Source organism: Aptenodytes patagonicus, chromosome 4, assembly GCF_965638725.1.
Source record: "Aptenodytes patagonicus chromosome 4, bAptPat1.pri.cur, whole genome shotgun sequence".
NCBI classification, from domain to species: Eukaryota; Metazoa; Chordata; class Aves; order Sphenisciformes; family Spheniscidae; genus Aptenodytes; species Aptenodytes patagonicus.
The window spans coordinates 65,945,000-65,972,821 of NC_134952.1; the positions used below are offsets into that span (position 1 = coordinate 65,945,000).

The window sequence follows — 27,822 nt, forward strand, 5'->3', positions numbered from 1 at the left end:
ATCCACTTCAGTGGCTGGATGCTCTACCCTGTCAGCAAGTTGAAGTGATTCCTTGGAGACATACTCAGAGCAAGTTTCCACACTGAACCTGTAGAGTCAGTAAAGCAGTTTTGCAGTCATGAGTGAGTAAATGGAAATATTCACTACTGGGGAGTGTTTCCCAAATTTCTTACTGAAGAATAACTCTGGTAGGGGACAGTGACTTTTTGGAAGTACGCTGAGCAAGCACAGTGAGCGTATCACATGGCTTTGTATTCTGTTAGGATGACCATGTATGTAATAATGCTGCGGCTTCTCCTTCGTACTGCTGCCTGCCTTTTGCTCAGGCCCTCATGTTCCTCTCTCTACACCTGGTCTTTCCAGGTCTGTTGCTTGACTCCCCCTTGCAATTTGCGTGCTGCATTTTCTCATGAAATGAAATGGATGCAAAAAAATTCTGGTTTGGACACTACTTAATAATTCTTCTAGTGTGTACGACACATGGTTCTAAATGCTGATATTGATGATTAGCACATGTTTATCACACCCAGAAATAATTCTCTGATTCTCACACTGGACCAACTCAGCCTTTTTTGAGGCTGCACTTGCACAGCAAAATATCTTGCCGTGTGCAGTATCTAGGAATTTTCCTTGGCTAATTCTGCCAAACCTGTGGAATTTCCCTCTTTATTTTGCATTCTGTCAAACTGACTTAGTGTGGTTTAACATAAAAACTAATTGAGTATTTTTTTCCATGAGCTGCTGGTGAACATCAACCAAGTTATTCTCACAGTATCCAGTCACCTGTTGTGAAGAATTAACAATGGGGTTTTTTTTGAGGAAACCCTTTCATATTTTACTTAGATGCAAAAATAACTTTGTGCACTAAGAGCTTGTTGCCAGTACTACAAGGACCTTTCCATTCTTCCCTGTGTAAAACTGAAGACAATCAAACGAAACTTTAAAAGAGCAAACTATATTGTCAGTGCACATCTGCCTTTGGTTATTTGAATGCCGGGAAATAGAGGTAAACCTGCCTTGTTACGTAAAAGATCACAGAAGAACCAGATTTTGCTGGGAAGTGAGTCATCAAGGTTCAGTTGAGTTTTCATGATCAGGGTTGGCTGGTACCTTATCATCAGTGACAACAGCTTTTTGAGACCCACAGATGCCCAAAAACCTGCAGAATCTTCCTGACAGATATTATTAATATGCCTGCACAGTCTTGCAGAAGGCTGCTTGTAGGTGAATGCCACAGACTGGTGTAGTTCATACAGCTTGAGCTGAGATGCGTGAGTCAGCCCTGGGCGCAAGAAGGAAACCAGTTTCAGGGTAATAATGTGATGAATGTTTCTGAGCTATCTGGGAATGCCACAGCCAGCACTCTCCCTTCACTCCCTCTGGGAAATGCCGTAGCTGCGTGCATGCATATCTGCCATAGAGGTCAGGAGAAAGAAGTGTGTGCAGTTTTAACTGCTTTTCCTCCTCTTGACTGCATTTTGGGAAAAGAAGGCAGGATATTTTGGTCATATTAACCAAATGAGAGGTTACAGCTTAGTATTACCACCAACGCATAGGCTCTGACTTTGTGAATACAACGTGAGCTCCCAGCAGGACGGCATGGGCTTATATGACAAGGAATCCCTGGGGACAGAGTATTCAGTGCTCAATATGTTTAGGAGTATTTCCCTTGTGACCTGTAGCGCTTCTCATTTTGGTCATGGTATTTGGAAACTTCATTTGAGGTCGCAGAGGTTCCCGAGCGTTGTCTGCTTGGGACAGTCGAATTGTTCCATGGTGCAGCTGCCACGGCAATGAGCAATCTCTGTGTAGGGCTGGCCTTCTGTCCTTTTGCAGGGAAAAACAGCAGAACCAAAAATACGTTGCTCTGAGATGGGGAGAGTTTGTGCTTTATACTACATTGTCTCTGTATATGCATCTATAAAATCTATAAAATCCCATTTTAATTAGGACATCTTACTTCTGAAGAGGAGTAATGCCTTGCACATGTCTGGGAGGTTGAGTCACTAATAATTACACTTATGAAGTTGTTAATTTTTTCAGTTGTTAAGTTCCCTCTCAGGAAAAGAGGATCCTGGTTTCCAAGCCCTTTGTCAGTGCTGTCCTTGCCCCCTCGCAGCAGCTGGCTGACCACCCTCGACACACCTGGCTGCAAACTTAGTATGTATACAGGGAAATTGCGGTGGGGTGAGGGGTGTCCAAGTCTGGAAATCTCTGCTGAGAAAGTAGCTGGCTGCACCAATGTAGTTGCAAAGTGCATAAACCTCTATTTGTGATGGCATTACAGAGCATGAGACCGAAAGTCAGTTACCAAAAACCTGAGTACATCTTCTTGTATGTGCATGAAATAAATGTTGTAGTTTTCCAAAGCTAATGAAGACACAGAGCAGATCAGGGACAGTGGCATGCTCTCCCTTTTGGCATGTCTGTTCCCAGAACTACTTCAGCTCTGGAGTTGTCATGGATGCAGCCATGGCAGGCCATACTAAACTGGTCCAAAAAAAAGGGGAAGCTATCCACTTGGAGACACATTTTTCCCATAAGCCCTAGACCTTTAATCCTAATAACTGTAAACAAACCCTGACCTGGAAAAATCTTTTCATTTCTTTTTTTCCCTTCAAGTGTGGGAAGAGAAGTCCCACTCCTTAACCTTTGCATAACCACATATTAATCTAATTTCCTACTCATCATGACCTAGTGATTTGGAAATTGCAACTACGCTTAATTTGATTTTTCTTCCTATGTTTTTATGTTATGTTTTTGTTGTTTCCCCTATTCTTGTTTTTGGTTCATTAAACTTCAGTCACAAATACCAGCTGGAGGGCACACAGCTTGTTGTCATTTCAGCTAATCAGACATTTGTAGATCAGAAGGGGTTATTGCATATGCACATGAAAACTAGGGTGCTCTCCTATTGTTCCTTCCCCTACTTGGGAGGCTTTGGCTGATCGCTGTTTTCTCCTTATGTTGGCCTACCAGGATACATACTCTTTAGAGAGCTTAGCATAATCGTACTCTTTTTTTCTAGCTGATTCAAAAAGCTGTGGCACCCTCTGTTCCCTGCTGCTGCTGTTGTCCTTGTGCAGTATTTTGAAAGTTAGCACGGGCATACTAGCATGTTAGAAGGCACCTTATGTTTTGCTGTGTTTTCAGACAGCAGGTATAATTCAACTGTTGCATCTGAGATATGAGAGAGCCAGTAGATCCATGTTTAGTCACATATTTATTTCTTGTCTTTTATCACTTAATTGAAAAAAATAAGATAGAATTAAACTGGTGTGAGAAGAAAACCATGTTTTGTATTCCTGTAAGAAATGCCGTAAATTGCAGTTAAGCCGTTAGGCAAAATGGCAGTAGTTTGAGTGATCAGCAGCTGCCACTAGCTTTGCTTTAAACCATAAGAGCATTAAGTTCAGATCTTAAGAGATGTTTCATCTTCCCTTAGCAGAAACGTTCTGGGAAAATCAGAAACTTATGCTGCTTTAAATTAAAAAATAATAATAAACAAATTGAGTTATGGGTTATGGTGGACAGTTGACACAAATACTTTTTTAGGGACAAAACCCCAGAGGTGCACACCTCTCCAAAGGAGGTGACTTTTTTTTTCCTCAAATGTCTTCCATTTACTAGAGGTTCCACAAAAAATGTTCCTTTCAAGCGTAATATTAGCAAGACTTTGATTAGCACAATACCTTGAACTCCTTGTCACCACATAGCATGACATCTTTTCCCATGCCTATGTTTAATTGCTGCAAATCCAGCAGTTCCCATGGCTTGTTATGAATTCTTTCCACTAAAATTGCTGAATCTTGGAATTCAAGCTATCAAAACTTGCATCTGTGAAAGTAATGAATCTTGCATCATAATAAATCCTGAGTGATTTGAGATCGCTTCCTTAACTGTTTTCCATCTACTACCTTCCCTTGCAAGTTTTCTCTTTTTATTTTTTTGACTTTTTTTTTTTTTTAGAACTCTGCTATGCCATCTGCGAGCAATATTCTTTTTTCTGAAGACTTTATCTCTTAGATTGGAAGGATGATGTCATCTCAAACGCAGTTGGTGTTTTGTTACTGTCTTTGCAATAGAAGGGTGCGTTCTTCAAAACTTTGCATGAGTAAAAATATTTCTATAGGCTTTCAAAGGTCATAGTGGAGAAATTTACAATTATGAAATTCTCGTGACCAGCATGTGCAACCTGAGTGTGCTGACACCGTACTGTAAGGGAGGAGACTGCTTTCACTAAGCTTCACTGGCTAAACTAGAAGAAAAGCAAGCGTAAGTGACAATAGAAATTGTGAACAGCTAAATGATATTTCCATGGTTTTTTTAATCATACCAGACATTATTTTTAATAGAAAAGGTAACGTTGCCGGAGGTTATTTTAATAACGTGATAGATGGTAATTTAGATTATCTCTTCACATTCACATTCCTGCATATAAATATATATACTGAAAATTCAGTCGCCTAGTGGCTCCCAAAGGATTTGACTGCATAATCAGATCACTTTACAGCTGAGCAGTCTCTAAAACCCGAAGTTCAATAGATGTCTTAGTCCTCCAGAGTGTATGTACCAAAGAAAGGAAAAACTTAGGAAAATTGGCCTGAGTTCTTTCAGAGAAGCGCAGTGGTGTGGGGATATGCTTGTTCTTTGTGAAGTAAACCAAGACGTCCCTGAGAGGTTACTCTGTCCTGTATCAATTTTTTTCTTTTTTTTTTCTTCTCCCTTAAAATAAATAAGATCAGCTTGAGCTTTCTAAAACTCTTATTGGAAATCTTTTTCCCAGAGGTGAAGAAAGTGTTTGAATGAGTTTCCGATTAACAAAAAAGCCCCCTACTAATATCAATTGCTAAATACCCATTGAAGTAGTGAAAAAGCCAAATGAGTATCATCAAGCCTGTGAATGTATAATATTTCCTTCCCTTGTCCAGCACAAAGCAGATGGTAGTTTAGATGTCTTGATAACTGCAGGCCTGGGAGGGATCTCCAGCAGCAGGTCAGTTAACTGCATCGCAAAGCAGAACTGGCTCTGTGGGTCACCCTATGAGTAACGAGTTGCGCAAGATAACAGTGAAGAAGTAGTGAGGGTGTATCAGCTAAGTGGGGACAGGCAGTGTCGGGGTATATGGACTGCTGCTGGAGTTGCTCATTCTCCGCTTGACAAGGTGCTTTTATTCTCCCACCTTTTGGGAGCAGAGCGTGCAGCCTCTCCTTGCGCATGCGTTTGGGGCACCTGCCCGTGCCTGGCTCCTTCATGAGGTGCAGCCGTCCTTGGACCAACAGTGGTGTGTGCATCCCCTGCACCCAGGAGTGTTTTGGGAGAAGATGGGTTTTAGAGCTATAGGGGTATGTTAGAACCCTTTCATAAGGCATTTGCTTATCCCGTACAAGATCAAAACAACGCAATGATGATCCGAATTCATTTTACTTACACCTACATTTGAGGAGTGCACTGTAACATATGCTTCCCTACATTCACACCTTCCTTTATTACTCCCAGTTATGTATTCTATACATTATCCAAAGAAATTACTGCCCAGCTATTTCCCAGCAAGGGTAATTCCTCTGTTAACAGACATTGATTCAGATGGTCATCCCTACATCAAAGCTAGGACAACTGAACGCACATTTACTTAGGAGAATGATCTTTAACTCTGTTATTAAATTAGCAAACAAATAATAGCTTTAGAATGTTTTTGAAAGAACAGACTATACAGAGAGCAAAACTGGGTACTACACCACTTATTGCAGATGCATAATGTTTCAAGTGATCCATCTGCCCTTAGTGCAAATAGATACCACATTAAAATGGAGGAAGATGACATTTGTAATTGCTCAACATTTATCTTTTTCTTGAAACATTTATGGTACATGAAACATTTATACCCATTTATATTAAGAAGCAAGTAGAAAATAAGTGATTGCACAGGGTCTTAGTTTTCTGAGACACAAGTACACAGTTGTGTTCAGTAAACTTGAAAATGAAGGAATAATTTACCAGCTGTCTTAGAGAGATGTGGGCATCTCAGCATTACCTCCTATTCTTCTGCAAAAAGGTACTCCATCTTTCTCTAAGAGCTGAGTACAGTTTCATTTTGTCATAAAGTAGCTAAGAATAAGTGCTTAATAAGAAAGGAATTACTGCTGGTGAAATTATGCATAGACAATAACCAGTCCCTAATTCATCAGGGAACTTACTCCATGTTAATTTCCCTTATATTGGCCCTTAGTGCATTAGCTTTGAACAGAAAAAAATTACTGTGCATATAGGGCACAATTAGGGAATCCATGATGGCAGAGTAACTAGTGGTCTGTGAATCTCCAGCCTACGTCTGGAGTACTGACTTGCTTCCTTACGGCAATGGAGCAGGCTTGGACCAACCCTTTAGTCCTGCCCTTTTATGTTTTAATCCATCTGCCTGTGAACTGCTCATCTCTAGGCTCCCTCAAGATGAAACTCTTTCCTGGGCTGAAAAGAAATCTTTTCTAGTTTCTAAAGACATCCATTATGTGTTTCCTTGTATGAACTAATAGTTCATTTCCTCTTTCGTTGTGTTGTGGGCATGGCAAACCCCACCTGCTGATGTGAAGGGAGGCTAGGGCCAAGCCAAGGCAGCTCTGATGATAAGCAATATCTTAAAACCCAAGTGTGAGAGAACCTTCAGAAGGAAGCTGCTCATTCAGTGGTTCTGTGTTAAGTGCATGCTCAGATAATGTCAAATTACTTGGCTAAGTATGAGCAATGGGATGCTCCAAGGTGGGTGTAAAAGGAAAAAGAGAAGTTGTACAGTAATTTTATAAATGGGTTTTTCAGGATCAATGGTGTTAAAAGATGCTGAAGATCCTTTCAGATCCTTTTAAGGTTTTGTTCCTCTTCTTTTTGCACCTTCCCTAGTGCTATAAAGTATAACTTTACATTTACAGCTTGTGAATCACCTTAGTGTGGTGAAATCTAGTGAGCCACTTACTGCTTAATTGCTTTAATTTGCATACTGATAAACTGAAGTGATGATAACTGAGTTTGAAAAGCTCTCTGAGCAATTCTTACGGAAGACAGGTGATGTCTCTGTTAACATTGCTTTCATGAACTATAGTTGTTCTCATTGTCTTGGAGCATCTCAGATTCAAAGAGCTTTGGCGTAGAACACAAAAATGAGAAAATTTGCTTACTCAGCCTGGAATGGTCTTTGTTCAAACAGGCAGGTCTCTGGTACAAGAGGATTGCACTTCTGCAAGGTGCCTCCTTTGCAACTTGACAGCCCCAACTGTTTCTTTTGAAAGCCCCTTGCCCTTCTTCATTGTGTGGCTGACCCTGCAGCATTCCTGTATGCCCCTGGCTCTTTGAACAGTATTTTGAGATAAAATGGTTCACTGTGATACATGGCATATTTTAGTCTTTGGAGGTGTAACTTCGCTATCTAGAAAAGAAAATGTTATCCCGTCAAAATGTAGTATTTTCTTGCACAAATTCATATGACCTGCTCCATAAACAGTGTTAGGGTCACATTTGCTTTAAACAGTTGTGTCATCCCTTTGACATTGCTGGCAATTATTTTGCCTTCGCTGGTAACTGGATTGCTTTTTGTAATGCAAACGTTTCAAAAGCGTTTCATTAATGTTGTTCAGTCCCTGGGGCAAAAGCTTGCTGGCGCCTCTGTCCTCCCTTGTCCAGATCTGCTCTGCACAGAACGGGTTAATCATGTACAGGTTGCGCCTCTGGTTTGGACGCCAGGGTGCACAGTGAGACTCTTCTGTGCACCTGCAGATTTCACTTCGCCACAGACGCTCTTGATGCCACTAAATCATAGAATCATAGAATAGTTCAGGTTGGAAGGGACCTCTAAAGGTCATCTAGTCCAACCCCCCTGCCGGGGAGGGACATCTTCAACTAGATCAGGTTGCTCAGAGCCCTGTCCAACCTGACCTTGAATGTTTCCAGGGATGGGGCATCCACCACCTCTCTGGGCAACCTGTGCCAGTGTTTCACCACCCTCAGCATAAAAAATTTCTTCCTTAGATCTAGCCTAAATCTACCCCCCTTTAGTTTAAAGCCATTCCCCCTTGTCCTGTCACAACAGGCCCTGCTAAAAAGTTTGCCGCCATCTTTTTTATAAACCCCCTTTAAGTACTGATCAGCTGCAATAAGGTCTCCCCGAAGCCTTCTCTTCTCTAGGCTGAACAACCCCAACTCTCTCAGCCTTTCTTCATAGGAGAGGTGTTCCATCCCCCTGATCATTTTTGTGACCCTCCTCTGGACCCGCTCCAACAGGTCCGTGTCTTTCTTATGCTGAGGGCTCCACAGCTGGACACAGTACTCCAGGTGGGGTCTCACCAGAGCAGAGTAGAGGGGCAGAATCACCTCCCTCGACCTGCTGGCCACGCTTCTTTTGATGCAGCCCAGGATACGGTTGGCTTTCTGGGCTGCGAGCGCACATTGCTGGCTCATGTCCAGCTTTTCATCCAGCAGTACCCCCAAGTCCTTCTTAGCAGGGCTGCTCTCAATCCCTTCATCCCCCAGCCTGTATTGATAGTGGGGGTTGCCCCGACCCAGGTGCAGGACCTTGCACTGGGCCTTGTTGAACCTCATGAGGTTCACACGGGCCCACTTCTTGAGCTTGTCCAGGTCGCTCAGGATGCCATCCTGTCCCTCAGGTGTGTCGACCGCACCACTCAGCTTGGTGTCATCTGCAAATTTGCTGAAGGTGCACTCGATCCCACTGTCTATGTCATTGATGAAGATATTAAACAGTACTGGTCCCAATACGGACCCTTGCGGGATGCCACTTGTCACCAACCTCCATCTGGACATTGAGCTGTTGACCACTACCCTCTGGATGCGACCATCTAACCAATTCCTCACCCACCGGACAGTCCACCCATCAAATCCATCCCTCTCCAGTTTAGAGAGAAGGATGTTGTGGGGGACCGTGTCAAAGGCCTTACAGAGGTCTGGATAGACAACATCTGTAGCCCTTCCCATGTCCACTGATGTAGTCACTCCATCATAGAAGGCCACTAAGTTAGTCAGGCAGGACTTGTCCTTGGTGAAGCCATGCTGTCTGTCTCGAATCACCTCCCTGTCCTCCATGTGCCTTAGCATAGCTTCCAGGAGGATCTGTTCCATGATCTTCCCAGGCACAGAGGTGAGACTGACTGGCCTGTAGTTCTCCGGGTCTTCCTGTTTTCCCTTTTTAAAAATGGGGGTTATGTTTCCCCTTTTCCAGTCAGTGGGAACTTCACCGGACCGCCATGACTTCTCAAATACGATGGACAGTGGCTTAGCAACTTCATCCGCCAGTTCCCTCAGGACCCACGGGTGCATCTCATTGGGTCCCATGGACTTGAGCACCTTCAGGTGCCTTAGATGGTCTCGAACCTGGTGTTCTCCCAGAGTGGGCGGCTCTTCATTCTCCCAGTCCCCACCTTTGCCTTCTGCGGCTTGGGTGGTGAAGCTCAAGCACTTGCCGGTGAAGACTGAGGCAAAAAAGTCATTGAGTACCTCCGCCTTCTCCATATCGCGGGCAACCAGGTCTCCCGTTTTGTTCCGGAGAGGGCCCACGTTTTCCCTTTTCGTCCTTTTATCCCTGACGTACCTATAGAATCTTTTCGTGTTGCCCTTGACGTCCCTGGCCAGATTTAAGTCTATCAGGGCTTTAGCTTTCCTAACCTGATCCCTGGCTGCTCGGACAATTTCTCTGTATTCCTCCCAGGCTACCTGTCCTTGCTTCCATCCTCTGTGGGCTTCCTTTTTGTGTTTGAGTTTGTCCAGGAGCTCCTTGTTCATCCATGCAGGCCTCCTGGCATTTTTGCCTGACTTCCTCTTTGTTGGGATGCATCACTCCTGAGCTTGGAGGAGGTGATCCTTGAATATTACCCAGCTTTCTTGGGCCCCTCTTCCCGCCAGGGCTTTGTCCCATGGCACTCTACCAAGCAGATCCCTGAAGAGGCCAAAGTCTGCTCTTAGGGTAGTGGGCTTGCTGTGCACCCTCCTGAGTGCCCTAAGGATCTTGAACTCCGCCATTCCGTGGTCGCTGCAGCCAAGGTTACCCTTGAGCTTCACATTCTTCCTTGTTGGTGAGAACAAGGTCCAGCATAGCACCTCTCCTCATTGGCTCCTCTATCACTTGGAGAAGGAAGTTATCATTGACGCATTCCAGGAACCTTCCAGATTGCTTATGCCCTGCCGTGTTGTCCCTCCAACAGATGTTGGGGTGGTTGAAGTCCCCCATGAGGACCAGGGCTTGTGAGCGTGAGGCTGCTCCTACCTGTCTATAGAGGGCCTCATCCTCTCAGTCTTCCTGGTCAGGTGGCCTGTAGCAGAGCCCCACCGTAATGTCACCTGTCCCTGCCTTCCCTTTAATCCTGACCCATAAGCTCTCGGTCGGCTCCTCATCCATCCCCAGGCAGAGCTCCATGCACTCCAGCTGGTTATTGACACAGAGGGTGACACCCCCTCTTCGTCTCCCCTGCCGGTGCTTCCTAAAGAGCCTGTATCCCTCCATCCCAACACTCCAATCATAGGAGCCATCCCACCACGTCTCCGTGATGCCAATAAGGTCGTAGCCCTGCAGGCGTGCGCACGTCTCTTAACTCCTCTTGTTTATTCCCCATGCTACGTGCATTTGCATAGAGGCATTTAAGTTGGGCCCCCGATGAAGCTGTCTTACTGGCTGGAGTTCCTTTGTGCTGCTCTTCAGGTGCTCTCCTGCTGACCTGTGTTTCTTCCCCAGGCTCTGGGCATCTATTGCTGGCCCTGGCATCAAACTGGTAGGAGTGGGATGGATTGAGGTTCCCCTCCCCTGGCATCTGTAGTTTAAAGCCCTCTTCACCAGCTTGGCAAGCCTATGTCCGAAGATGCTCTTCCCGTTCTCTGACAGATGGACCCCAAAAGCCCCCAGTAGACCAAGTTTCTCAAAGCAAGTCCCATGGTCTAAGTAGCTGAATCCCTGGCTGTGGCACCAGCCCCATTTGTTGAATCGCCAGATTCGACTGGCCCTTTCAAACCCCTTCCCTTTGACTGGCAGAATTGATGAAAAAACTACCTGCACTCCCGAGTCCCTTACCGCTGCTGCTGCCAGGGCTCTGTAGTCCTTCTTGGTAGTCCTCAGACTGCTCCTGGCTGTGTCACTGGTGCCCACGTGAAACAGCAGCAGTGGATAATAGTCAGTGGACTGCACAAGGCTTGGCAGCCTCTCGGTGACATCCCTGACGCGAGCCCCTGGTAAGCAGCACACCTCTCTAGAGGGTGTGTCAGGTCAGCAAATGGGTGCCTCTGTACCTCTCAGAAGAGAGTCACCTACTACTATCACCCGTCGCCTTTTCTTAGTGGCGCTGGTTGTTATACGGGGGGCAGATCTGGCTGCATTACTCAGCTCCAGCGCTTCTCCTGGTGTGACAGGACTTTCCTCTTCGGCCTGCAGAGTGGTGAAGTGGTTCTACAAGGGCACCTCAGTCTTCGGGGGAAGTCTCTTCCTCCTGCTGGTCGTTGCCTTTGCAACCGTCCATTCTTCTGCATTATTGGCCCCCCCACTCCCCTTCTGTGCCGGTGGGGGAGTTTTTGGCTCTTTGGACATGGGCTACGGGTCCGCTGCAGACTGGGCTTGGAACCAGCTATCTAGCTCCTTCTCTGCCTCCCTGATGTTACTCAGTCTTCTCATCGTGTCCTGCAGCTCAGCCACCTGCTGCAGGAGGTGGCAAAATGTAGATTATGATACAGACCTTCCCTTGTCTTAGCCAAGCTGATCTCCAAGTTCTTTTTTCCTGTCTTAACTTATGACTGCAGTTTTTCATGGGAATCCTGAACAGATAAGATGAAAGAAAATGTGGAGAAAGGCCTATTTAAAATTAAGGCATGCTTTTTATCATTAAATCTTAAAAAAGGCTGCCTGTAATCATATGGTGTTCTCTCAAAGCAAATAACTGACCAAGAAACTTGGCTTATGCTGTCCTGTAGAGCAGCCAAAGGAGAGGCAATATTTACCAGATTTGATGTGAGAGATCAGTAGGAATGCAAATAGAGTAGTCCTTCAAAAGACACCATAGTCAGAGCAATCATCCTGCAGCTTTGACAAATTTACTAACATCTGTTCCGGTGCTATTTCTGCTGTACAGACCTACCATTAACCATGGAGAGGAAAGGGTTTTAATTAAATGAGCAGATTGACATGTTAAACTTTTATAAGATCGTGCCATCTGGGTGGGTTATATTTGCAATTCTCTCCACAGCTTCTTAGATTTAGGGTATACTTCAGCAATGCCCTGGTTATTCTCAGGAAGATGCACTGGCCCTAGAGCGCTGGGGTCACTAAGCCAAAGTGTCAGGCTGTAAGTATTTGTAACAAGGTGTATATTGCAGCATCTCATTTCTGAGCTGCATAATTTTTCTTTTACGATTTTGGTTTTGCTATTAGGTCTTGTTTTACTAATGCATTGCTACCTAGTGCTAGCCACAACTGCTACTCTAGATTTCAGGTAGTACAAGGTATATGAAAATTATTTATTTACCGTAACTAAACCTCAGTCAATAGATAGTCAGTATGGGCCACACATTAAGAAATGTTTAAGACGTGCCTTAACCAAGGCCACATTGCTGACTCTGTGTCTTGGCCAGCTGCTCCCGTTCCTCAGGGTGGAAGAACAGTGTGGCTGGTGGAGGAGGCAAAGTCTGATGCTGGGGAGCTACTGCCAACAAGAGACTGCATTTTAACTGGCAGTCTAGTATGGGAGGCTGTGCAGGAGCCGCCTGTGCGGCTGTTGCTGTGCAGACAGATGACTGGTACAGCCATTATTGGTGAGGGTTTCAGATAGGCCAGAACAGCCATGAAACAGAGGTTAATAAAAAACCCACATTGTTTATTCCCTACTAGCAATGTGTTGCTGGGTTCGTACAAAATAGTCAGCTCAAGAGAAGATTGCTCTTAATTCAGATCGAAATTGATAAGTAAAATTTTGCAGTGCTTTAAATGCATAATGTGCTGAGTGTATTCAGCTTATGCTTTAGTGTTTGTCATCCCTTCAACTGGTAATAGATTAGAGCAGGGTGTTTAATATGATGAGATGCGGCTATAAATAAAAAGCTTTTTTATAGGTTCAGAGAAAAATCTTTATACAGTTTAATTGTGTAGACAGGTTCAATTCCCAGGAAGGCCAAGAGGGAAATCAATTGATAATTTTAACCCAGAATCAATTTTATTTAAGTTTTCGAAATGTGCTGATCCAACTTTTTCATGCAACAGTGTTTCTGCTGAAGTAGCAAGCACATTGTGGCTGGTGTATTACTTGAATTGGGCTCCCCCTTATACAGAGCTGAAGTAGATGGTGAACAGATGAAGCCTTTTGGGAGCCGGTACTGCTATACTGGTGTTGACCTATTTAAGCTCAGGTAACTACCTATCTGTCTGCCAACACTCTTATCTCTGATTGAGATCATCTTTCTGCTGCAATATATGAGCTGATGCTAAAAGATGCTGTTGCAAAATGCTGCCTGCTTCCTGCCTTTTCAGCTGCAGGATGGTGTCTCAAAAGTTGCAGGAACCTAAAGGAAAGCATTTGTCAGGACTTGAAGATATTTAAAAGTCTGAAAAGGTCTGAACGGCTGCATGGGAGGCTATGGATAAAATCTAGGAGTCTGGATAGACTGCAGGAAAACAGCTTCAGAATCTCTGTCTTCCCTGATAATGGCACTTGGTAAAAATAGTAACTTTTACTTTAGTTTTTATGTATCCAGTTTCTTCAAAATACAGGAACTAGGTTGTCTTTGACTAGCTAGGCCACCTTTTACCCACGAGGTAGCAAGCTTCCTGGCAAATGCCCTCGACTTGCACTGTGTTTTGTCTCGGTTTTTGTGTAATCACTGTAACCGCAGGAATTTGTTGAGCTGTTTCAGTTTGTTTGAAGGAAGGATATCAACTAATACAGGTGTGTTCATAAATCGTGATGATGCCGGACTGTAGCTCATCTAGTACATGGAAGGACACTGGGGTTTTGTAAGTGCTGTTAGTCTGGCTGTAATACCATGCCTGTGTAGACATTTTGTCTGGATAGGCTTTAAAAAGAAAGCAATATGTGCATCAAATGAAGAAGTCATGTGCTACCAGATGTAAGTATAAAGCCAAGGAAGGGGGTAGAGAAGGATACCTTTATAAGGGATAAGCAAAATAAGGGAAATTTATGCTTCTGATAGCAAATGCACATCTGCAGTTTGGAACATGCTGCATTTGTAGTGTTAATGAGAAATTCATGTATGCTTTTGAAGTACTCTTACTCCAGTTGAAATTATTTAAAGGATTTTTACAGGACATAATATATCCTGTGCATCGTACTGTGTCTGAAGGTTGCCCCTCACTGTACAACTGCACCCATTGGAAAAGTTTTCATTATTTATTCTTCAGTAAATAGTACTGGCTGCTTCCAAATGTTATTAAACAGTTATGTGTGATAGTGTGTAGGATATAGATACATATAGAATACCTGAGCCAAGGCTTTGTGGGTGCTTGTACTCGTGGATTGTGTGTATGTTGCATGTCACATGGGGAGAAGGATCCTCCTCAACAGACTTGCATTTGATTTTGCTTAGTTCCTCAAAGTTCCCAACATGCTTGTAATAGACACAGGTGCACATAGGATATAGCAGCCTTCAGGGTGTTTCAGCTTCTTGGCACTCTGTAAGGATTACATGTTTGGGGTGAAAGGGAAAGGAAATTGTGCTTTATCTCCTTGGAAAAGTGTGTAATTGAGGGGAGTATAGGAAATGGTTATCCAAACAGTGTAAGACCATGCTGAGCTTGGAAGTATGTTGGGTTGGTTCAGGGGTGATTACAGTATAAAGAGTCGCATTCCTGTTTCCCAGAGGAGGAAGCGAAACTGCATCTTGTGTTCATGTCCACAGGCGTTGCAGTGAACCTGCTGCACAGGTCAGGGAAGCACAGCGTGGTGGAAGGCTCTAATGAGCCCCGCCAAAGTAAAAAGCCCATAAATATCATCAGAGCTGTGAATCTATCCCAAGCCCCTGTGTGTAAAACAGATCCTTCACAGAGTGCTGGCAACAAGCCTAGATGTTTTCTGACAGGGCTCTGCTCTCAGCACGTTTTGATCCTGCCCTTTGGAAGATACTCATAACTTCTTTCTTCTCTAGCCTGGACTGACCAAGAAATTAGGGGGTTTTGAGTAGCTGCTAAAAGTTGTGCAGCAAGTGTGACAGCTCAGCTCCAACATCCAGCAAAAATGGGCTGTTCAGGTAGGAGGCTCTTTAGAGTGGTAAATTCTGGGATTCCTCAGGGATGCCCACCCCATACTGCAGCTAAGCAAGCCAAATTGGAAATAAGATCATGGCTATCCCCCGTGTTCACTGCAGAACAGGGGTGTGTCTGCTGAGGGCATCTCTACCCTGGGCAAAGCAAATATTTAATTTATTATTTTTAGCCTAGTTAGCAATGGAGCAGCAGTGGTAGAGTGAGTAGTGGCAACGGCTAGGGAATGAATGCATTACATTTCTGTTCCCGGAGCTGCCTCTCTCAGGTCTGTTTTATATATTTCACTGGTTGCCTCATTACATTCGTTTTGCTATCTGTGGAAAGGGGATAAAACTATTTATCCGCTTACTGCAGCCTAGAGGAATAATCTGTTTATGTTTATGTAACTCCTTTCTCAAACATATTTTATTGGCATTAGCCATAGGAATAACTGTTCTCTTGTCTTAGTCCCTGGAAGACAGTAATTAATACCCAGTAGACCCTTATTATTTTAGGATATACCTATGAGGGATATGGAAAATGAGTATTCACTACTCTTCTTTTGTCTCTGCTTATAAACTGCACAAAAGCACTTTTGTGGACAGAAGCAAGATTTCTGCCTTCTTACTGTTTTCCCTTGACCCTTTTTCAAAGTTAGAGCAACACAAAGTACAGAAATTTAGCTTTACCTTCCAGCTTGCTGTTGAGTCCGTGTTTTTGGAATAACCTACTGATCCTAGCTGTCAAGTTGCAGCTGATGTGTCTGTGTGTGAGTTGGGAAATGGTGGTGCATAGCTAATTCTTGCCCCGTCACTGCTGTCCTCTCCTGGAAGCTTTGGAATAAATACAAGCTTGCATTACTCCATGCCTTAATGGGAAAGGAACAGTGTTTGATCCCCTGACAGAGACCAAGTTACACAGGATAAGACAGGTCTCTTCTGGGATCGATGCTGTAATTTAGGAAAACTATCAGGGTCCATATGGGTGATTTGTCTATTATTAATATTTTATAAATTAGCTGTAAGTCACAATTTTCTGTAGGACCTTTGAAGGTCCCACAGATGATATAAAAAGACAAAGCACTTTTGAGGAAGCGTGTTTTCACCCTCTCAGCAAAACAGTGGCTATCAGCATCTAATTTAACATAGCCCAGCAGAAATGATAGTATTGCAAAGTGTGTCTGAAATTCGGCAGGTAACAGAAAGAATACCCAGAAGTTTTAAGAGAGCAGAGACTCAGTATGTCTCTTCTTCTGTAAGCCTTTCTGTCCAGAACAAGAAGAAAGCACAGGACAAAGTCAGAGTCTATCCTCCATGTGTGCCCTGCCCTTGGCCTCTTTTATTGAGCTGGGTATCAGAGGTGCTATTGATTACAGTCATTTTTACAGTGATGTTTCTCCAGCAGCAATGGGAGGGAAACCACCATCTCGTTTCATTGGAGCTGCTTCACAGGTGTCAGGCTGTGGCAGGTTTCAATCATTTCAGACCAGGGTTGTGTTTGAACTGATGACCCAGGAGGGAACAGCTTTAAAGAGTTGGATTCATAACTGTGGTATTGCAGATGAACTGTACCAGCCTGGTGGCACATGTCACTGAGCTGATAGAAAAATTGCTGGGAAACAAACCCTGTGACTTGCAGGATGTGCTGTCTGTGTTTCCCAAAGGCAAAAAGTTTGAGAAGTTTTGTTTTCCATGTAAGCGCAAGTAATGTGCTTTTCTGGCTCACCTAGAGCATTATTTTTCATCATCAAACCTCAAAACCATGTTCATCTTCAGAACCTCTGTTTATTTCCTGATTTCCTCTCTGGATTTGAAACCAAGACTGCTGTCACCAGCATTTCACTGTGATGCAGAGGGAGACACAGGTGGAACAAGCATATGGCCACTTCTTAGCATATGTATGACTTGATTTTGCTTAAGCATATGAGATACCAAAGTCCATATTTGGTTATGTATGTCAGACAAGATGTTAATGGCACATGTAAACAAAGTGCCAAGTTACTACTACAGAGAATATACTGGAGTATCCATCTTGTCTCATGTGCTCTCCTTGACTCAAAGTTGACATGATTGTGTAGTAAGTTTTGGATCCACATCTAAACTTTCTGAATTCCCCATTTAATTAATAATTTTTTGTTTACTCATTTTTTTAAACCAAGCAAATAACAGCTGGTGTTTGCTTATGTCAAGAAGACAGATGCATCACACAAACACCATACTTTCCCAGCATCAAAACTGAAAGTGAGTTGATGACTGAAGTGCATTTTGCATATAAATTTGTATTTATAAACTTGTGCATTTCAAATGTAACAAACGGATATAAGAGGAAGATGGAAAAGATGTTGTCCTTATGGATTACAATAGCACAACAATTTTTTTTCTGATGTTTTCTTCCAGACCTGCTATAGTATTTTCCATGTCTCCCGTTCCCCTTAGGAGTAAGCTCTTTGAAAAGTAGCGTGTTTTGGCAATTCTTTCGTGTGACCTAGCTCCTGGAGAGGGTTTCTCTAAGCTGCAAGGCAGAACAGCAGCCAAAAATGTAATTGGGCAAGTTAAATGGTTGTGCAGCTGAGAGCCCTTCACATGGTACAGCTGGTAGAAGCTTCCATGAGAAGATATCGGCATGTCATATTTGGAGTTATTTGGGCATCCCTGCGGGCTGCGTGAATATAACCAACTGGAACCCCAAATGCACAAACATGCAGAGAAAGGCTCATTTCTTACATATCAGCTGAATTGGATTCGAACTGCAGTGAAGTTGGAAGGAAATGGAGGAAAGCACTCAGGAAGATTTATTCCTGTGTTAGAATATGCAAAACCAGATGCTGCATCTGTACCTCATAGGAAATCATTTTTGTGCCTGATCACATTTTCTGTGATTGTAATCTCGTCTCCCTCTTCATATGTCCTTTAGTTTGCAATTATGGTTGTGCATGTGACTGACTTTTCACCTACCCATGGAACGTGTATAGCACAGTTTTATCCAGCAGAGTAATCGAAAGAACAGTTCAGCTTCTCATAGGAACATCTAGTAATGCCTATCATCATAATGGTGCTTTTAGTAATTTTGAGGGCCAAGCTGACAGCTTTACTTTCAATAGAGATTGTTTTATTGATAATGAGAGACTTGATAATGTGGAGGGCAGACCCAAATCTGGACATCCCTACATTTTCTAGGAGCTTTTAACAAAGAACCCAAAGTGTTCTTGTCACACTAAATTCCCTAAACAGTTGGGGATTGATGGGTATTTTAAAGATTCCCCTCAGCAGTATTCTGTGAGTACCTACACTGCTTAGCTGTCTTCCTTCATACCTCATTCTTTAATATATATGTGATCATATCATTAAACATATGTCATAAAACACAAGGGATATGCTGGACAGCTAAATTTACATTAGTGTATGATCCTTACAATTCACGTTTCTGGGTGCTGCTGCCTTTTCACATGGGTGTAGCCCAGCTGGCACCTCTGAAAATGTTCCTGTCTTAAACTACTAAAACTGAAGGGAGGAGGAGGCTCAAGTCCCATTTAAGCATGCACTATGAAAAAAAATGGCTTTCTGAAGTCACATGAAGTATTAAAAATAATCCCAGTGTACTCAGTTACAGTCTCTCCAATAATAACGAAGGATCTCTTCATTGGGATGTTGGAATGTGAAGCAAATACTTTAAGCGGCAGACCCTGGACCTTAAAGGCAGAGCAGAAATTACTAAGCGGTTTGTTTCATCAGGTAAGAAATGTAATTTATTGCTGGTGATGGTACTAGGGAAGAAAGCAAAATGTCCGGCAAAACAGTCCCCCTCATCTTGGCCAGCCGGCAGGAGAGGAAAACTTGTTAAACAGTCTGGACGCAGGAAGCTGCAGTCGGGATCGTGACATTTGCAGGCAGCAAAGTTGATAGGTTTCCCATCTCCCTGTCCCTCCCCTTGTTCCCTGCCCACCTACACACACAGCTGCTCCCTGCCCGGGCGGCCCTGGTGTCAACCAACATCCAAAAACTTCAGGAACGCAGCCCCACAGTGCTGTGGCCAGTGTTGGGGCAGAAACAGAAACACGTGCTGATTACAAAACATTGCTCTAAATATTCCCTGGTGGAACAGAGAGCAGAAGTGTGAGACAACAAAGGGAACAGAGGGAGATTTCTTGCCTTTTCCATGAACTGCAGGAAAGGTGGAAGGCTATTTATAGTGTAATTTTTATTGAGGGAATTCAGAAGTTGAGAAGCCTGATCTTCGATGTAGCGCACCTTGTGAGGCTCTTGACTTGCTTAGGTGAAATGTATAATTCACCATTCACACACAGAAATGGTGTTTATCTGCTTGAATTGCTGTGCTTGATAAGGAGCCATAACTCCTGTGCTTTAGAAACTATTTTAAAAAAGCCCTACCCTCCAAAAAGGCTAAGGTAGCCTGTGTGTAACTCACTCTTGCTTTTACACAGTGTGAAGACTCAAGGTTGTGATTTGGACACTGAATAGGTTTTAAGCATTAGCTGTGCGCTTGTTGGGGTTTTTTTGAGTTACCAGACCAGTCCTTCAGAATATGGAATTATGTTCTGTATCATGCTTTACACTTTTCACCAGTGACTAAGCTTCTTTTCGGTGGTGTTATCTCCTATAAATCATGCTCCCACAATATCTACCTTATTCCCTATGTGTAAGGTATAAGTACGCACACCCAATTAGAAAACTGTTGGGGAACAAAAGCAGCATTGCTGAGCTACCCACATCAAATTGCAGAGTCCACTTTCCTAAGGATTCGAATATGACTTTGCGATGTTAATGACTCATTCTGTTGCTTTTGATAGTTTTGCAGGTGGGCAAATTGAGGCATCATAGCAAATGGAAGTAATAACTTCTAAATTTGTACTGGGAGCAGCAATTGTGGTGATCACTTGCATTCAGAGTCTTCACCTTTGAGCCCTGGGCAGAGCAAGTGGCCAGGAAGCTCTGCAGACTCACGGCACGGCTTTTCCCTGGGCTTCTTCAGTGCTCTCCCAAGCCCAGCTGATTCACTTAGGTGCAATAACAGAGCAGATTCAGGCTAACCCCGACTTGTAATGAGGAATCCTACAGCACGAAGCTTTAGAGGTTTTGTCTCAAACAGTTAAAAAATGACCACTGTTTTCCAGGGTACTGTTGGGCCCAGGAGGTGACTGTCGTTCTTGCTCATACACTTTTGACCAAACTATGCAGTAGACTTATGGGCTGGCTCCCAACCAAATTCATCTTGTAGTCTGTCCCACCACTGTATGGGACCACCATACTCTGAGGGATTTAGGTGGATTTTCAGAAGGAATTTTCTCAGGAGGACAGAGAGGTTTAACCTCAGCATTTCCAATGACAGATGCCGCATACTTGCTGTGATGTGGTTTACCTGTCTGCAGGGCAGTGGCAGTAGCAATCTTGTTGCAAGTTCAGCAGTGAACTTCTCTAAATCTTGGCAACCGTGGTCCTGGATTTCCACTCTTCTTTCCCTGTGTAGTGTCAGCCAACGTCTGACTCCTTGGGCAGTGGCTGCCTGTTGAATACTTACATCACTGGCCCACTGTTAAACAGGAGAGGTGAATTAGTCACCAACAACGCTGAAAAGACAGAGGTTCTCAACACCTTCTTCACTTCTGTCTTTACCAGCACTGTTGGGCCCCAGGCTTTGGGAACAAAAATCCAGGTTGATGCAAACATAGACCCACCGTCAGTGAAGGAAGAGTTGGTATGTGAACTATTACAGGAGCTTGACCCCTACAAATTGATAGGCCCTGACAACATCCACCTGAGGGTGTTAAGAGAGCTGGCTGATGTCCTTGTGAGGCTGCTCTCCATAATCTTTGAGAAGTCGTGGAGATCGGGGGACACCCCAGGAGACTGGAAGAAGGCTAGTGTCACCCCCACCTACAAGAAGGGCTTAAAGGAGGATCCAGGAAATCCATCTGTCGTACTTCAGTCCCTGAGAAAGTTATGGAATGAATCCCCCTGGGGGCTATCACGAGTCAAATGAAGCACGTGATTGGGAAAAGCCAACATGGATTCACCAAGGGCAAATTGTGCTTGACAAACCCCATCGCCTTCTACGACGAAGTAACCTGCTTGGTTGATGTAGGGCGAGCGGTGGACATTGTCTACCTGGATTTCTCCAAGGCTTTCGATACGGCTTCCCACAGCCTCCTCCTAGAGAAACTGATGCGTTACGGTCTAGACAAGTGGTCCGTGCAGCGAGTGGGGAACTGGCTGACGGGCTGCACCCAGAGGGTGGTGGTAAATAGCTCCTTTTCAAACCGGCAACCTGTTACAAGTGGGGTCCCCCAGGGATCGATATTGGGCCCAATGCTGTTTAATATCTTCATAAGTGATCTGGATGATGGGATCAAGTGTACCCTGATGAAGTTTGCGGATAATACCAAACTGAGTGGGGAAGTGGACACTTTGGAAGGGAGAGCCACCCTGCAGGAAGACCTGGATAGGCTGGAAGAGTGGGCTAACGAGAACCTTATGAAGTTCGACAAAGACAAATGTAAGGTCTTGCACCTGGGAAAACATAATCCAGGAGTGCAGCACAGGCTGGGATCTACCCGGCTGGGGAGCAGCTCCGTAGAAAGGGACCAGGGGATCCTGGTGGACAACAAGCTCAATATGAGTGAACAGTGTGCTGCTGCGGCAAAAAAGCCAACGGGTTGCTGAGTTGCATCAATAAGGGGCATCACCAGCAGAGATAAAGAAGTCATTATCCCACTCTACTCAGTGCTTGTCAGGCCACACCTGGAATACTGTGCTCAGTTTTGGTCCCCGCTATACAAAAGAGATGTGGACGGGCTGGAGAGGGTCCAGAGAAGGGCCACAAAGATGATCAAAGGATGGGAAGCCTGCCATGTGAGGAAAGGCTGAGAGAACTGGGTTTGTTCAGCCTTGAGAAAAGAAGGCTTAGGGGAGACATTATCACCATGTTCCAGTATTTAAAGGGTGGCTACAAAGAAGATGGAGACTCCCTCTTTTACAAGGAGTCACTTGGAAAAGACGAGGGGTAATGGGTACAAGTTACTCCTGGGGAGATTCTGATTGGACACAAGAAGAAAATTTTTCACAATGAGAACAATCAGCCATTGGAATAATCTCCCCAGGGAAGTGGTGGATTCCCCAACACTGGACACTTTTAAGATTCGGTTGGGCCATCTTGTCTAGACAGTGCTTTTGCCAAGAAAGGTTGGACCAGATGATCCTTGAGGTCCCTTCCAACCTGGTATTCTATGATTCCATGATCATTCCATAGATGAATGCACTGCAGGAGAAGCAGCTGCAGAAAGCTGGCTGCTCAGGCCTGGGGAACGGGTAATGTTTGTAGCTCTCTCATTGCCCCTGTGACCGGGTAGATAGTTGTGAATTACTGAGAAAAACAATATTGAGTGGGATACTTGCTCAACATGATTGCAAGAGGCTGTGGCCTAGGGCTGAGTTCATATTAATGGCAGCGTTCCCCTTGATTTTGGTAGGGGAAGGAGCTGCTGTGTAGCATCAGAGTATGATGTATTGGGAGGGGAATATTCCCCTCCGCTGGTGACTTCACTGGGTGCAGCTAGTCCTCAAATGTGTTTCGAAGTAGCTTCTCATTAGGATCAACTCATGGGAAGTAACAGATGGTGAAGTGAGCCTAAATTAGTGAGAACTTTGTGCTCTGTTAATGTTCTTTCTCTCTATAAGTAATAGCTGCAGAGTGGAGCAGGAATGAAGACGCTGTTATGTTTGTGGCTACCTCTGCTGCTATGTGGATGTTATATGCTGCCTTGCAGCATGTTTTATCAGCAATAGAAAGGAGTAGGAGGAAATTGCCAGCCCTTTCACAAGGGCAAAAATATTGCAGTCCTACTGCAAAACAAATAAAATCAAAGCAATGTTCAAAGACATATGAGGGGACACAAAAATGTGGGAGACAATTCTACATTATCAGCCAAACAGGCCACATAACCACCTTGGTCTTTTCGGTTTCAACTTCTCCCTATGAAAATCAGTGAAATGAACAAAAAACAGTGTCTCTCCTCTGATATTCCCAGTAACTCTCCAACTTTTTAGTGTTTACTTCCATCCTAAAATCTTCCTTTAAAATATATGTATCTATAGATTTTTCTTTCTGTGTGTGTGTCTGTATGTAATGTAAATATGTATGTATGTACAGTCCTACTCTAGCCTGGAGAACTACTTCTGGAAAGCTTCTCTGGCAGTGGCAGTTTAGTTGTTGAGGTGAAGAAATAATTTTCTTGCAAATTTATCCTGACTTACAAATTCACTTTCACTAAGTATAGTCATATAGTGACTCGGTGTAGCACAGATGAAAGTTATAGATGCCATCTTCTCACTGGTGTGTATTATGTGACAAGAGTCTGGATTTCTAGATGCTTTTACAGAGTAATGTCCACCAGCAGTAGTAAGACTTAACTCTCTGTGGTGCAGACATACTGGCTCGCTGTCAGGCATACTCTGGTGCCCACTTCACAGCTGAAGCAACTACCAGAATTATTGTGGCTTTACCAGCCTTTTAAAATGCCACAAGTGGTTGTTGCCAGCCATCACCTGCACCTTCTCATTTTTTGGCTTATCCACCTGTGTGCCACAGTGTGAACGTATGTGAGTCTGGTGTGTGCTGACTGGAAGTTTTGCATCTAAATCTGCTTCTGGGATCCCAGCTTGGACATTGGCAACAGTGCTGGCATCTGTGTCTTGAATGACATTTTTTGCAACCTTTGTCTTCCGTGATTGTTTTCAGGCCACAGTAATGAAAAGCTTTGCAAAAATAATTCCCTCAGAGATTCTGTTTTTTTCCTGGACTTGTCAACCTATGCCATAAACTTTCATATGCAGTGTCCTTATGGGCCACTTTGTACTCTTTTCTGCAGACCTTATTAACAGCCCTGCAGGACATACGCTTCTGCTAATCATCCTCTTGAGGTGTTAGCCAGTATGAAATCCTGCTCTGTTTCCCATGCTAGCACTAACTGTGCAGTTGGAGCAGGTGTTCAAACTATTAAAAACAAACAACACAAAACTGAAAAACCCAACAAGGTGAAACTTTGTTTTTCAGGGGGGCATATGGACCTCTGAACAGCTCGGAGACTACTAAGGAGATATACTTCCTCCAGGGATCTTTAATCATAAAAGCAGCTTAAGTGACTCACTCTTTCCCTGAGGATATTCTTAAAACAACTCCTCATTTTGTCTTTTAGTGGTCAGAAACAGGATTTATTTTGTGCTGTCTTAAAAAAAAAAAAAAAACACAGAAAAAACATCTTTTGAAAAAAGTCAATGGCCATGTTTCCAGGAGGATCTGGGCTATATTTAATATTAAAGGTCTGTACAGCTTGCTAACGCATGGGATGACTGGCACTATGTTCACTCAAGCAAGTGCTTCAGCAAAAAATTCAGCACTATTTTTAGTTCTCTTACAACAAACCACTTGATTGTAAGGCCTGGGGAGCTGCAACATTGTGATTGCAAGGGGTCTGCTGGAAAAGGCAGGAGGACAAGACACGGCAGCGTGCTAGCTATGCCAAGGACTCCCCGCTGATGCAGAGAAGCACACATCACGAGCAGGTATTTTAAATCATCTTGTAAGCCTTGGTCTGCCCATGAAATGAATTTGCTAGTCAGAGACAGGGCATGAAAGCGTTAGCTGGCTGGCTCTATCTGCTCCTGCCCTTAAAGATTTCATTCCATAAATTCCTGTCCTGACCGTCAGCTTTTAAATTGTCTCTTCTCGTTTCTTAGCCTTTTCTGGGATTTTAGACGATCTTGGGCAAGTTAGCAAATGACAATAGCAAAACAGAAATAAGTTTCCCAAAGCGAAGGCATTCTGCTTTTAAAGAAGTACAGCCATTTCAGTGCCTGGGTGAGTAGCCTGTAACAAGTACTACAATCCATTCCTCTCTGCTAGCTATATTAACTTGTAAAAGAAAATACCCTGCCTTTGACCAGCCAGCTGGCTAAGGAGGATTTGATCAGACCCGACTGGGGGGGTGGAGGGTTTGCTGGCAAACTCTGTGTGTGTCTGAGTGTGTGCATACATACATGCGGTGCCTGGCACAAGGTGGCTCTGCCCCAGTGTCATGGTCTCCCTCTGGCAGCTCTCGTGACCTCCGTTTGTCCCTGCAGTGCTTGCTGCAGGTCAGTCCCACGCGAAGGAAGCTGGTCCCGGGAGGTTTAGGGTCTGCTCCTGGCGTGTCCCTTTCCCATGTTTGTGGGCCCCCCAGCAGCACCGTGCCCTGAGCGGCAAGGTGGTCGCCATTCCTGGGCAATGGAGTCACAGGTGAGAGTGCCGCCAGCAAGCGGATAGCAGGAGTGCGGGTAGGGCTGGTAGAGGCTGGTGGCAGTCCCAGGGGCACTGGCTGTCCCACCAGAGGTACCCGTGCCAGCGCTGACTCTGCTACCAGCGTGTGCTCGTGCCAGGTGAGAGCTGGAAGCTTCAGATTTATTTCCTAGACGGACAAGAGTACATGTGTCACAGCCTGTTGTGATACTGCCAGGGAGATGATAAGCTGTCGGATTTCGGCAGCATCCTGCCTGCCTCCTCGTGGGTTCACAAGAGTTGATGCTGTGTAACAGCTTCTTAAAGTGTGCTTCGTTTAAGAGAGAGGATTTCAGCCTGCTGGTCACACAGGAGCTCCCAGCTTTCGCAGGGTGCTGGAGCAGCAGTTGGACTTAGGCAAGGAAACTTTTGCGTATGTAATATACCTTGGGTAGCTGGCTGGTACTTTGCTGTCTTGCATTTTCACCCTTTTGTTTTAACTCGGTTGTGCAATGTTTGCAAATTCCTTGCTTCAGAGTCAGACCCAGACTTCGGGGTGAGCCTTGATGCAGTTTAGCTGCATTGCTGTGTTTTAAAATAACTACTCTTATTTTACCCTTAATGATACCATTATCTTAAAATAGCATGACATGCCACCTCTTTTGAGTTATTTGGTAGAGAATGCAAGGAAGGGGAACTGCTGAATTCCCATGAACTCTGTCTTTAAAGATCGTGCCTGGCTTTCAGCATGCTGAGCTGCTGCAGCCTCCTCTGTGTACTAGAAATGGGTATTACCGAAATGCACTGTTCTTGCACCACTCTCTGTGCTGCTGTGGTCATGTTCTCTGCCTCAGCTGTGCTTTAGGTGCATTTGAAAAGACAGGTGAAGTGGCAGTTTCATAATTGAGTTTTCAGTGTATTCCTGCTAGATGTGTGCATTTGTACATAAACAGCGCAGATGGCACAAGCAGTAGCTATAGCATGTGTTGGCTTACGTTTGCATGAACTGAGTTCAGTTCATTAGCTAATAATTAGTCATTTTCATGTGAGATTAGATAATTAATGTTTTGGGGCTTGTTTAAAAAAATACTCAAATATTAAAACTTAAAATTTAAATACCCTGTTTTTTTCTCATTGATTCTGGCCAATCCAGATTTTCATCCTCCAGAAATAGTCTTCAACACTGATTGCTGAGTTGCCAGTCTCAACACTGATTACTAAAATGAAGGCAAGTGGAATGAAGAGTTAATTACTCCATGACCTGAATTCAGTAAAATGATTCTGCATGGTCTAGAACTCGTGGTACTTTCTGAATAATTAAGATGAATTAATTGGGTTTTCTCCTGGAAAAAGTAGAAGTGGATGAGATTTCATTAAAACTTCAATGACAAACGTTTTAGTGCTATGGCAAATAGCACTTCTCTGGGAGACACTGTACGTGTCTGTGTAGATTAAAGCTGTATATCTGCTTACAGTGATCAAATGCACGAACCTTACCAAACTGCTGGAAAGGTTGACTGGATGTTTCTTAATCAGCGTTGTATCTTCCCGTCTTCCTCCTCCTGTTATCCTAAGTGTTTCATGGGCAGGTACCAAACAAACGACTTCCAGAAATACTCACTAGTATGTCTTAGTACCATATTTGCATTTGCACAAAGGATACTTGTGCACAGTACAGTCCTGATGCCTTTTAAGTAAGCGATACAGTTCATGACTGGTATGTGCTAGAATCAGCCTGGCACAGGAGACAGTCTGTGTGACTAGCTGCATCATCTAATCTTGATATTCTTGTACCTCTATATTGGAAAGACACATGGCCCTCAAAGCAAAAGACAAACTCCATTACCTCAGAGATACTACAGTTATTCTCAACTACCTACAGTTATTCTCAACTACCCTGCTTGAAGACAGCCCAAAATAGCTGCAGTTGAGTTGGTTTTTGGTAGTGTGGATTGTGCAATATGAGAGGTAAGAGGAAGGTAGTTGTAACGCTCCTCAGAGCTGTTATGAAGTGAGCATGTGCTTAGACAGTATTTGGATATAAAATCCCTTCTTTCTCTTCCCCCAGACCCTTAAGCCTTTTAATTAGGTCAGTGGGTGAGATGCTGTGCTGCCGGTCACTTGTCATGCTCTGAGCACAGCCGGAGAAGGTGGTACCACGGGGTGCGTGGTAGCACCCCTATTCTGGAGCTGCTTATGCACATTGCAGAGCTCCCCTCCCTTGCTCTGCAGATGGCCTGCCGCTGCCTTTTGCCCTCTTTCCAAAATGGGGTTACGCTTGTACTTTAACATCTGTGCAGGCTCAGAGATGGGGCAGAAATCTTAG

At 44.1% G+C, this 27,822-nt stretch overlaps 1 protein-coding gene across 5 annotated transcripts in view; it reads left to right on the plus strand.

Annotated features, from left to right (window-relative positions):
- ARHGAP24 (Rho GTPase activating protein 24) overlaps positions 1 to 27,822 on the plus strand; it is a 292,263-nt gene that overhangs the window by 178,686 nt on the left and 85,755 nt on the right. Inside the window, exon 1 of one of the 5 annotated variants that reach the window (XM_076337014.1) lies at positions 24,710 to 24,805. The exons of 3 other annotated variants lie outside the window; for them this stretch is intronic. The gene's annotated coding sequence lies outside the window, so the exon portion shown is untranslated. Of the gene's footprint in view, positions 1 to 24,709; positions 24,806 to 25,470; positions 25,518 to 27,822 lie in introns of those variants that run through there. One more of the 5 variants, XM_076337016.1, reaches the window with a different exon arrangement.